General features: G+C 34.8%; 1 non-coding gene across 1 annotated transcript; it reads left to right on the forward strand.

Annotated features, from left to right (window-relative positions):
• The first annotated feature begins 2,704 nt into the window (after window positions 1-2,704).
• LOC113930061 lies at window positions 2,705-2,858 on the forward strand. Its single transcript, XR_003522432.1, has one exon. It is a non-coding gene; the product is annotated as a small nucleolar RNA SNORA62/SNORA6 family (small nucleolar RNA).
• Window positions 2,859-12,499: the final 9,641 nt, after the last annotated feature.

Consider the following 12,499-nt stretch of genomic DNA (forward strand, 5'->3'; position numbering starts at 1 on the left):
TTGCTTCTGTGTTTTGCTAAATTTGAGTAGCAAAATATTTCCTGCAATAGGTGGGTTCAATTCACACACACACACACACACACACACACACACACACACTGTTTTGTATTATATAATGATTTGTATTATATAATGTTTTGAATTATATAATATTTTGTATATTATATTTTGCATTATATATACACATATAAACTTTGAAGACATTATAACTTGGTTCACTATGAAATCAATAAAATGATTTTTTGAATATAGCACTGTGAGACCTATATATGAGAAAAATGTATATACCTAGCTACTCTTCAATTTTAATCTAGTGAAAAATGTTGATCCAAATACAATTAATATAATTGATTATATACTGGTACAGGTTAAATTTCTTTTCTGTTTCCATTATCCTTTTATGGTATGTCCTAAGCTGATAGTAGTGTATCATTACCTGCTTCTCACAGATTCCCCTTCAGGACCGAAGGCCTTATTATTCAATACTGGGAACGCTGCTACATGCTGTCCTCAGGGATCTTCCCCAGGTTGTGCCCTCTGCTGAGGAAGGCTGTCTTGCCCAAGTTAATGCATCCCTCCAGGGGGCTGCCCCATGTGAGGCCATAAAATCTTGCCCCTTCTTCCAATTGCCAGAGAACTCCAACGAGTAATTCCAGCTTCAGAGCTCACTGGGTGATCTAGGGCTTTCATGTGATGTCATTGAAGCTCTGATTCTCCTCCTGTCATATCCTGCTTTCTTCCTTCCCTCAAGAATTGTTGAGGCTGAGAGTACTATCGTGTAAGTTCACTGCACTCCAATCAATGCATTCAAGAACCTGACCTGCAACAGATCATACCAGGATGGGTTCAAGAAAGTAGATGTTATGGTGTGATGTTGAAGTTGGATTCCTCAGCATTGCCACTACCCAGGTGGCCACGAGGACCTCATCACTGACAGTATGTGGCCATGAGAGTCTCTGGCAGATTGAAGTACAGTTGTTCAACTTTCATTAGTGGTGAACTGGGATGGGATGCCTATAGAATGAAATACACTTGTGGATGTAATAAAAAATACAATTGAAAAAGTAATAATTATAACATAATGGGTAATTAATTATGATTTAATAAAAACATGTGCAAAAGTCAGAGGGCCACCTTTTCAGAACATGAAGAAGTTCTCATTCTCTGAAGGTAGAAAGTAAAGAAAGCTAAAGAGACAACATAGAGCTTAATCATAAGAGCTGAAAATAAGGATATATTCTCAAATTAGGCAAGTGCGCTATGTTGAGTCTAGGACTATGATAGAAAAAATGAGATCCTGATTCAGGGAATGGTGACGTCTGGATTGGTGCCTTTAAACATTGTGTATCTCCCAAACCCATCCTACTGAGGGATGGTGAGTGTCCTCTTCCTTGAAGGTGACGCAGATGACCTTGCCTTGCAATAAAACAAGAGTCCCCTCAATATTTGTACCCATATTTCTTCATGCGGTCATAACATCCCCAGGGCTAGAGAAGCTCTAGAACTTCCTAGGGGAAAAAGGGGGACTATATGCAGAAGGAGTTACAGTACCTAATATGTGCCAACAGGTGACTGGTGAGTGTCTATGGGACTGGATCCTAAGGGTGCTGGATCGAGAAGAAAAAATGAGTTTGGACAAGGAATTGTTTATCAGATTGGAAATATTCTCACAGGATCGGATCTAAAGTCCTGGCAAGAACAATAGAAGAAAGGGTCAAAGATTTAGAGAATTGGACATGATAGAGCTTTTATTCTGTAAAAAGCTAAGAAGCCCACTTGGTGACCATAGCCCCTGGAATGGGACATAGGATATTATTGACCAAGGCAATCAGGATGCACTAGTGGTAAGAACACCAATACTACTGGAAAACTCACTGATGGTTGTTGTCTACAGGCAGGTCTGATGTAGAAGATACTGTATAGAAATGAGCACCCCAATAGCAAGGGGGTTGAAAAGATGATCAGAAGTCTGACCACAGTGATCATTATCTCTCCCTGCCAGTGAATTGCTGGCATGGACTTACTAGGGAGTTAGCACCATTCCCATGATGGTTTGGGGTCTATAGAGTAAGAGTTTCTCATTAGAAAACACTAAGTTAAAAGTTCTCAAACTCTTCCCTACACTCTGAGAAAGATGGCAATAAAAGACATTGGCACATCCCACTTCAGTATCAGACATTAACATCACCCTGAATTAGTTATCTATTTGCCCACTGAAGAGTTTTGCACAAACTATTACATCTGCCTGGAAGTCTCTTTTCTTCTATTTCAACTCACAAAGTACTACTAATGTTTCAAACTGAGTCCAATCCTCACTTCCTTCCAAAGCTATCTTACACTGTTTTGATTAGGCCAGTCCCCCTTTCCATGCTATCATATCACATAGCTTTTCTCTGTGGGATTTGTCTTCCGCACACATGTTTATTTGATTAATGTACATTCTTATATACTAGAATTGTAATTTTATCTCAGAATCTAAGACGGAGTCAATAAATATTGTGATGAATGACCTCATTATATCTAGTCTTCCTATAATTTGAACACAGGGAATTCTACATTGTTGTATATTTTGATATTTCTTATAGAAAAAGATGCTTATTGTACATCACAAACATAGATTTCACAGAAATTTCTTAGGAGAAAAAAATCTATTTAATATCCATCTTTGAAACAGGAAAGAGAAACGGACTTAAAACCATCCCAGGCTGCACATTGTTAGAGGCTGGAGTTGGGGCCATTGGCTGGCTGAGGAGCTCACAAGTGTGGATAGTGCACTGCACGAGGGGCAAGTGTTTCACTAACACCGCAAGGGGCTTTATCCAGATGAGTGGAGTTTGATAGTAATTATTTCTACAAGTAAAACAAACAAACAAACCAAAACACGAAAAAAACAAACAACAAAAATCATCTTAGGAACTAAGAGTAGCTTCTGGGAAAATTTAAATACAGGTAAAAAATAAATATTACATAAGATCTTATAATAAGGATAAACATGTATGAATGAATAAATGGATAAATATAATATGCTTACTATTCTGATAGAAATTCATGTGTGTTTCTACGTGAGTACAAACAGAGTAATGTGTTAACTTCTACCTTAGGAAGGTGTGTTGGTCTAGGAAGCATTTTGGAGAGGAAACAAGGTCCTGACTGATATATACATATGGAATAGAGAGCCAGGGAAATTATTTATTTAGCACAAGGCACAGTTTGAATTGTCTTATATACATAATCTTATTTATTATACACAACAACTCTGTAAATTAAATCCCATACTCCTACCTTAGAGAGACAGTGGGGAAGGAATTAATATTTATTACTGTGTAACAGGTACTGTACCAGCTTTATATATGTTCTTGCTTAATACTCAGAACAGTGCAGGAATGTAGGTCTTATTATTGCTGTTTTACATATGAAAAAGCGTAAGTTAAAGAGCAAATTTAATTTGCTGAAGGTCACAGACGCAAAATAATAGTCAAAACAGAATTTGAACCCAAGCTTGTTTGTTCTTGCTCCATAATGTGGCAAAGGTCCCTTTAGGTCAGAGAAAATGTGAATTTAAGGAGTTACAAACAAACTTGGCAGAACATCAGACCTTTATTGAACATATTATTCTACCTGCTGTACACAAGATTCCACGTGTAGAGAAGCTGTTGTCTAAGGGGGTCTATAGAAGTCAAATATATCTTGGTGTTTGGGAAAAATGGGCATTATAATGGAAAAGTGACAAAAAAATCATGTGAAGTCTTCCTATATTTCACTTTTTACAAGAGTTTTCAATTATGTACAAGTTAGAGATAGATGGGAAGAAAAATCGATGTACAGAAAGATGATAGATTCAAATAAATAAATTATCCACAGATTTTCAAAAAGCATAGAATTATTTCAATGTCTTTGCTTTCAAATTACAATGCAAAAGATCTCTATTGAAGAGTAACGTGCATAATAACTTACCTAGTAAACTCTGTTATTTTTAAAGGAGATTTTTAATTTTAAACTTTCATTAATATTACATGAGAGTATCTTATCATAGTCACACCCAAGCAGTTAAAATGTAGGGTGAATGAAATAACATAATATTTAAAAACCCCGGATCTTAGATCCTATAATGATTTATTTATGAGCCATCTGGTTGTACAAATATGATATTATGGTCAGATGTGCTCTATATGCATGGAAAGAAACAATTATTCAGAAAGAAATAATTAGGTTTTTATGAGTTACATCCCAAGGCAAGCTGTAGGATTTAGGTAACAGACTTTTCTTGCAAGTGAAAAGTCATATAAATATATATTTTAATGTATATAATAGAATATTAGCATATATATATATGTTTATATACATACACACACACACCTATTACATCACTTCACCATAGTAAGAGAAACTTATAAATACAACATTTTATCTAGGGGATTATAAATGCAAACAGATACAGTGAGTATGACTCATTCTGAGTTCTTAAGGGATGGCAGGGGAGCCCAAGGGACTATGGCCTTCCATTTCTGTTATTACCACCATTAATCAATTTTTACCTCCCCATCTGTCACATGTCTATAGTGGACATACACAAATGCATATGTAGGGTTATATGTGGGATGGGGTGGGAGATGGTGTGAAACCACTTCAGTTTCTTTTTGATGAAATCCTAATTCAAGTAGTGTTCATATGTGGATGAAATTAATTAACTTCCCAAACAAGTAGAAGGGATATAAATTATAACAAGCCAAAAGTCTTTTTTATAATTAAAAAATAGAACTCTCTTGACTATAGCCAAAAATCAAAATGAAAAATATTCTCCAATCTGAAATCACTGTTGCAAGCCAAGGCAACTAAAATGAAAAGCAAAATTTGGAACAACTTCAGGACATCATGGACGTAAATGTGATAATAAGTTGAAAATACACTAGATCATAACATATAGTACATATGTTGTACACTGTACAGTTCCAGGATGCCATTTACATTTTCTATGATTTTTATGGTGCTTCTCACCACCATCAAGTTGTGTAACATGGAAACCTTATCAATTTATATATTATGGGCCTCTATTATATCTATAACAGTGAAAATAAAAACTTAACAAAGGCCTATGGAAGTGTCAGATACTTGAGCTCTACACAACAGCAATTATGAATACCATTTATATTTGTTTTTATATTAATAACCTATTTCTTTTTTACTATGCAAATGAATAATATTATCATCAGTTGAACAATGTAAATTTAGATCATCTGTACTACCAAATGAATATACATAGAAAATAGATATTGATTCTCACCTTAGGGAAAATTTGTTTTATTTACCCAAGAATTTTTTTTTGGGAGGGGCCGGTGGGCAGAAGCACTCAAATATTTGCAAGTATTTATTATTTCCTCCAAACATCCATATGATTCAAATAATTTATATCAGTGTGCACATAATGAGGTTTATGTCTAACAGGAAACCATAAAGGATATAGTGCAGAATTTATTAATAATATTCTATTTCTGTGTATTTATTTCCTGTAGAGTATAACAAAACCGTCAACATCCTTTATTTCACCAAGTCTCTCATTTCTGTTTGTCCTGGCATAAAGAGATCATTATACCACTTCTTCACTCCAGGCCACACTCTTTCAAATTTTAAAACTACCTGTGAAAAATAGGTGTTTGATTCCTATTCGGATCTACCCAACACTGATGAGACTATAAACCTCCTTATATAATGATGGAGCAGATTATGTATATAGCTCCCAAGAACCTGAGATACAGGGCTACCAGGCATCAAATAGAGTGGAAACTATTGGGGCCACAGATGTAAATTTATTTCAATAGACACTTCCCTTGTTTGCTTATTATAAATATTTTGATACTAAATATCAATTGAATATAGAATATTATCATTTTCTTACATGGTCTTGATAATTATATTTTCTTATTTAGAAGACTTTGTATATTATATACAAATAGTTTCAAGTTTCAAAGTTTGAATAAAACATTTAAACTTCTAAAGAACATGGGGCAGAGAGAGTTTATAATATATCTAGCTATCTAAATTGAAGGGACTATATGTAAATAAATAAATAAATAAATAAATTGAAGGGACAAATGGGCAATTCAACAACAGTATTTGGATACTTCAACACCTCACTTTCAATAATGGATAAAGCAACTGAGCAGAAGATTAACAAGGAATAGAAGATGTGAACAACATTATAATCTATTTAGACCAAACAGACATCTGTAGAACACTCCACCCAACAACATTTGAATACTCATTCTTCCCAATTGCAAGTGAAACACACTTTAGGATAGACCATACTTTAAACCATAATATAAGGCTCAATAGATTTTAAAAGATTGAAATCATATAAAATATGGTCTTCTACCACAATGGAATTAAATTAGAAACTGGTAAATTCACAAATTGGTGAATTCACAAATGCGTTGAAATTAAACAACACATTCACTCTTAAATAACTAATGGGTCAAAAAATAGTTCACAAGGGAAATTAGAAAATACTTGAGATGAATAAAAATGAACGCCACAACACACCAAAATCAAATTCTGATAAAGCAGTACTTAAAGGGAAATTTATATCTACAGATGCCTGTATTTTTAGTTGTTTCTTTAAATTCCTTTTGGCTTTTATTTTTTTTTAAAGGTTTCATTTAATTATTTGAGAGAGAGAGAGAGAGAGTGCATGAGAGAGCACAAGCAGGGGGAGATGCAGAGGGAAAGGGAGAAGCAGACACCCTGCTGAGCAGGGTGCCCAATTCAGGCCCTGATCCCAGGACCCTGGGATCGTGATCTGAGTCCAAGGCAGACACTTAACTGACTGAGCCACCCAGGCACCCCCAAATGCCTATATTTTAAAAAAATAAAGATTTCTGACCCATAACCTAAATTGTCACCTGATAACACTAAAAACAAAAGAGCAGGGGTACCTGGGTGGCTCAATCAGTTAATCAGCCAACTCTTGATTTCAGCTCAAGTCGTGATCTCAGAGTCATGAGATCAAGTCCCACATGGGGCTCCACGCTCAGTGCGGAGTCTGCTTGAGATTCTCCCTCTCCTTCTGCCCCTCCCCCTGCTTGTGTTCACTCTCTAAATAAATAAATAAATAACTTAAATCTTAAAAAAAAAAAAAGAGCCACATACTAAGCTTAAAGTAAGCAGAAGTAAAGAAATAATACAGATTGGAGAGGAATAAATGAAACTGAGATTTAAAAACAATAGAGAAAATAAAACCAAAAGTTGGCTCTTTGGAAAGCTCAACAATTAACTCTGCATTTTAAACTTAATTTCTGATTGAGGAATCAATTCTTTAATTTCCTGCTTCAAGAATTATATGTGTGAGCTAGCAGGTGGGAAGTATGTTCTTGGCCTTGGAGACTTAACTGGTATTCTTGAAAGCACATGGCAGAATAAATTTATGGCAGTGTAAATATAGTTAATGAGAAAACATTTTGGATGGACTGGATATATTGATATCTTTAGGATCCAAGTCACAAGAACAAATTCACTCCAAATATGTAAAATAATTCCTAAGGAAAGGAATTAATTATAGGGACAGTTCTATGTGTTTCTTCTCAGGGATGGGGATGGTAGTTGAGATGAGGTATACAAGTAGCTGAGAGGTACAGCAGCTGAGAGGTAAAAAAAATAAAATAAAATTCCACAAAATTTGCTGTGATTCTCTGGTTAGCAAACCTGAGCAAGAACAATGACCCAGTTTTGTTTTTTTTTTTTTTTGAAGTACTGGTCATTTTTCCATAAACAAGTTTGTCAAATTACAACTATCTTTCTATTGCCATTTTCTATAAATCAGGATTTTTATCAATCCTGATCACAATTTTTATCAATTGAATGATAAAGAAAATATACATTTCCTGGTTCTCATTATTCTACTTACAGATTAGGGCTATAGCCCTACTTATAGTTACCAAATATTTATCAATATTACCAAAAATAAGCTAATTGGATTAGATCAACTACTAGAAAGTAAATAATGTGAACAGGCAATTTCTTTTAATGTTATGCCTCAATACCTAGGAGAGTGCCTGGCATATGAAAGATATTCAACGAATATTGGTTGAATGAATTGATAGTATCCACATGTCAGCTCAATATATTTGACACAGAAAAGATATAGTACTTAAATAAATTATCAACTAAGTAATCAAAAATTTTCATCTAAAGAACATATAATACTTCATTCAGTAAGATGCAATACTTAAAAATTTGTCAGGGACTGTAGACTTGTTACCATGATTTTGTCTGAATTTTTGTACTGTATTTTATTCATTATATCTTGTTACATAACATAACAGTATCACCACAGGCTTGGCTTAAAACAACACACGTTTATTATCTCACCGTTTCTCTGCATGGCTTTGCTGTGTCCTCTGCTTATGGGTCTCACTCAGGAAATTGTAGTCTTGATGTTAGCTAGGACCAGATTCGGTATCTGCAGGATTCAGTAGGTCGGATATTCCTCCTTGATCACATGGTAGTTGGAAGCATGCTATTCTTTGGACGCTGGACTGAGTTTCTTTGTGGGCTGTTGTCACATGCTCAGATCCTAGAGGTCACCTGTAGTTCCTTGCCATGTGGGGTTTACCAGCATGGTTGCTTGAGAGAGAGAGAGAAAGAGAGACTAAAGTAAGATAGTACTACAATTATATGTAATATAGTCACATTCACATAATCCAAATATTCTGTCTCCTTTTTCATTCTACTGGTTAGAAGTAAGTCACAGTCTTGCCCATAGTCAAGGTGAAGGGATCATACAAAGGTCTAACACTAAAACGCAAGAAACATGGCAGCCACCTTAGAAGTTTGTCACATGTATGTAGGGGAAAACCTAGAGGCTGTTTACAAATAACATTTCTGTTATACTGAAAGTTAGAAGAAGAATAGGAACTCATATTCATCTTAGAAGTTATAGCTTATCTTAAAGTATGTATGAAAAAGGATCGAAAAAGAATGTTATGATAGTTGACATCGGAATTGTTAGGAAATTTGGAAAGGATTTTTGAGAAGCCAAAATAATGTAATTAGATCAGAAAATTAACAGCTAAAAGGTAAATAACTTGTTTACTTCTCCCAGCCTCAGTTGACCCACTGCCCATAGACATGGAGGGCTTGCTTCCCTCCAAGATGTGCACTGACAATGCAGAAATTAGTAATGAGAAAGGACGAGAAAAAGTACATCAAGTTGCAGAGTGAAGGTGTTAAGACTTAGGCAAGCCTTAAATTTTAAATCATAGGGAAAAAATATTCAAGAGAAAAGAGAGGGGAACTTAGTCTGTGTTAATGAAGCAGAAAGAAATATGTTTCAAAAAAAGAGAATGAAATTAGAACCTTAGGTAATCTCCCAAAATGTGGAAGACTCAGAATATAGTTAAGGCTGCTTAAGACCCTGATTAAAGAAAGAAAGTCCCCCTGCTGAGATGAGTCTTTGCTGCAAAGAGAAAGTGTTGGTCCAAAGCTGATAAGTAGCTCTCACATGAGCAGGAAGCTGAGCTTCATGCAGCTTCTTCTAGATGTAGACACAGAATGGTAACTGGCTGTGCTTTCAAGCCTGTTTGATGATTCGCAGGGATTGTGTTTATTAAATCAAGTGTTTGAAAATTCTTACAGACAAAGAAAATATTTTGAATTTGAAAGCAATTTAAGCTGTTTGGAGGTGTTTATTTAAAGTGACACTTTAAATGGGATTAATCATTAATTAATCTAAGGCTTCTTAAAAGTAGTTACATATTTATGGATTTAAAATAGAATAAAATTTATCAACTGAACATTAAATTTTAAGAAAGAGCTAAGGTTTTGAATTTGTAAATCTACTAAATTTAGTACCAAATATCAATAGAATACAAAGGGTTTTTTTCTAAAATAGTAGCTGTTAATTTTTATTTATTTAATTCATTTATTTTTAAGATTTTATTTATTTATTTGAAAGAGAGAGAGAGAGAGCAAGAGCAGGGGGAGGGGCAGAGGGAGAGGGACAAGCACTCTCCCCGCTGAGCGCGGAGTCCAACTCAGGCTCAATACCAGGACACAGAGATCATGACTTGAGCCGAAATCAGACATTTAATTCACTGAGATACCTGCAACATGCGATACTATAAGTCACCTAAAATATGGATTCAGAACTATGGAAAATATTCTTTCACATTGACATTGGGTAACCATAATGTTGAAGAGATATTTTTCCTCAAATGCATGCATCATTTTTTTTTCTGAACCTATCCCCATACTCAGAGGGATGCAGTATGCTGATAAGGATTAACTTAAGGTCAGCTTCTACTGAATCATACAAAATGGTTTCCATATTGGAAAATGGGATCCTGTTACCTAAAGTAAGGGGAGGCGTACAGAGTGCATAAGCTTTGTTAGTGTATAAACAAATTACCAGAAGTTTAACAGTTCAAAACAACCCGCAATTGATTATTTCACAGTTTCACGGGTTGGGGAGTTCAAGCATAGCTTGTTGAATCCCTTGTACAGAGTCTCAAATGGCTGTAGGCACGGGCTTGTTCTGGGCTGTGCTCTCATCTGAGGCCCCCAGGCTTCTCCCAAACTCAAAGGGTTGTTAGCAGAATTCACTCACTTGCAGTGAAGGACTCCTGGTGGATTGCTTCTTCAAGGCCATGAAGAGCAGGATGTCTGCAATCCTAGGATAATCTCTCTCATGATTAATTTTATAATAATCCACCTCACCTTGCTTAAATGACATAGAAGAACAAGAAAATTTTCTTAGAGTACATTTTTTTCCAAAATGATACATTTATTTACTGTAAGCTTAAGTGGAAAGGTAGTTGATTTTTACTTGGTGTCTTCTGTATAACTGATATTGCTAATGTTGATTAAACAGATTTTATATCATAATTAGTAACAGTCTATTTGTGCCCAAAGAAAAGTGAAATTGTCACAGTGATATAAATTTCAATGTGCAAAAACAAAGCTACAATGATTAAATATGATATTTTCTCTTATCAGGAATAAGCTCAGAGATAATCCAGATGGTGGAAAATATTAAAATGTAAAAAGGGAGATATTTTTAAATTTAACTCTGTCAGTGCAAAATATTCTTCTAATTTTATTTTTGAAAGATCACTCTTGAAATGAGCAGAGAAGTCTGAAAAAGAAAATATTTATTGAGCAACTGTTCATAATAACCTACCATATTACAAAGATACTGAAAAAATATGTATACTATATAGAGGCAGAACATTTAAGTAAAGTTTTAGGTCCACAGGAATTTGGCTTGGGAAATAAAACTTTTTTACATTTCCGCAGAAAGCAGGTTTTGCAACCTATCAAAGAGTTAAAAATGTCCCTATTAACATATGTAGTTTTTCTGTGATATAAGTCAAACAATTAAAAAAATATCATGGTAGGTTTTTATAATAACCTTAGCTGGAATTCCCTGATACTGGTGAGAAGTCATTTCTGACACTCCGGTAGCAATTTGCATATGATTAAAAGCAATGTTTTTGCATTTCATTCTGAACACTTATTTTTAACTTGTCAAATGCTGCTCTAAGAGAGAGTGGTCCTGCATACTTCTGAAGATCAAGAGCAATGCTATCACAGCAAAGGCGATCGATTGGCCTGAATATGACCAATGATTTCTAAAGCTCAGGTCAAAAAGGACTTTTTAATGTATGGAACAAATATGCAAAATAAAAATTATAGAAGGATTAGAAATGTAATTGATATAAATTCATGTAAAACAAAGTATTTAAAGATAGTCTGAGCCCTTGAAAACACAAAGGAAAATAGACTTTCTCCTATAGGTAAGGTTTAGCTAACCTCATAATGAGAGCATAATCCTTTTCGCTGTGTGAGATCATTTATTCACTTTCATTTCAAGTCATATTCCTTTAGCTGATACAGAATTTACATATGTCTCCTCATTCAAATGTGTCATTAAGATGCAGGCTATGTTACAGGGCTTGGAAATGATCTTCAGACATCTGTCTCTGGAACACTTAAGCTAGCTACTCCAAACAGACCCTGGACACTTCTCATCAGAATATGTCCCTGATGCTGATCATTAGCATGAGAAATAACTTAAAAGCAGAATTTTATCATTGTGTGGGTAAGGTCAACTCTGTCAAGTTTATGGAAGCAATGAAACACACACTTGGCAACTCTAGGGAACAATGTTCCTATTTTGCATTGTCATACCTACCAAGAAGCACATAGAACATTCTGGAAAAGAAAGGGAGAGATGGAATTTTGATCTAAAAACCTAAAATTGATGCAGGAAGATTTCACTTTCATCTAATTCATAGCATCCTTATTGGTCTAATCTAGCTGGGAGCAGGGAGTGGAGCTATAAAGGATACAGGATTTAACATTTATGGAAATCTCTTTAAAACTAATGATCTAGACTATCAAATAGAAAAAAATCACTTACGAATTACAGACACAAAAGAGTTTGTGTGTTTGTGTGCCTAAACGACTGATTATTAAAAATATGGAGAAAGCTGACTTATTTGCCTAA

Source organism: Zalophus californianus, chromosome 5 (assembly GCF_009762305.2).
Source record: "Zalophus californianus isolate mZalCal1 chromosome 5, mZalCal1.pri.v2, whole genome shotgun sequence".
Taxonomy (NCBI): domain Eukaryota; kingdom Metazoa; phylum Chordata; class Mammalia; order Carnivora; family Otariidae; genus Zalophus; species Zalophus californianus.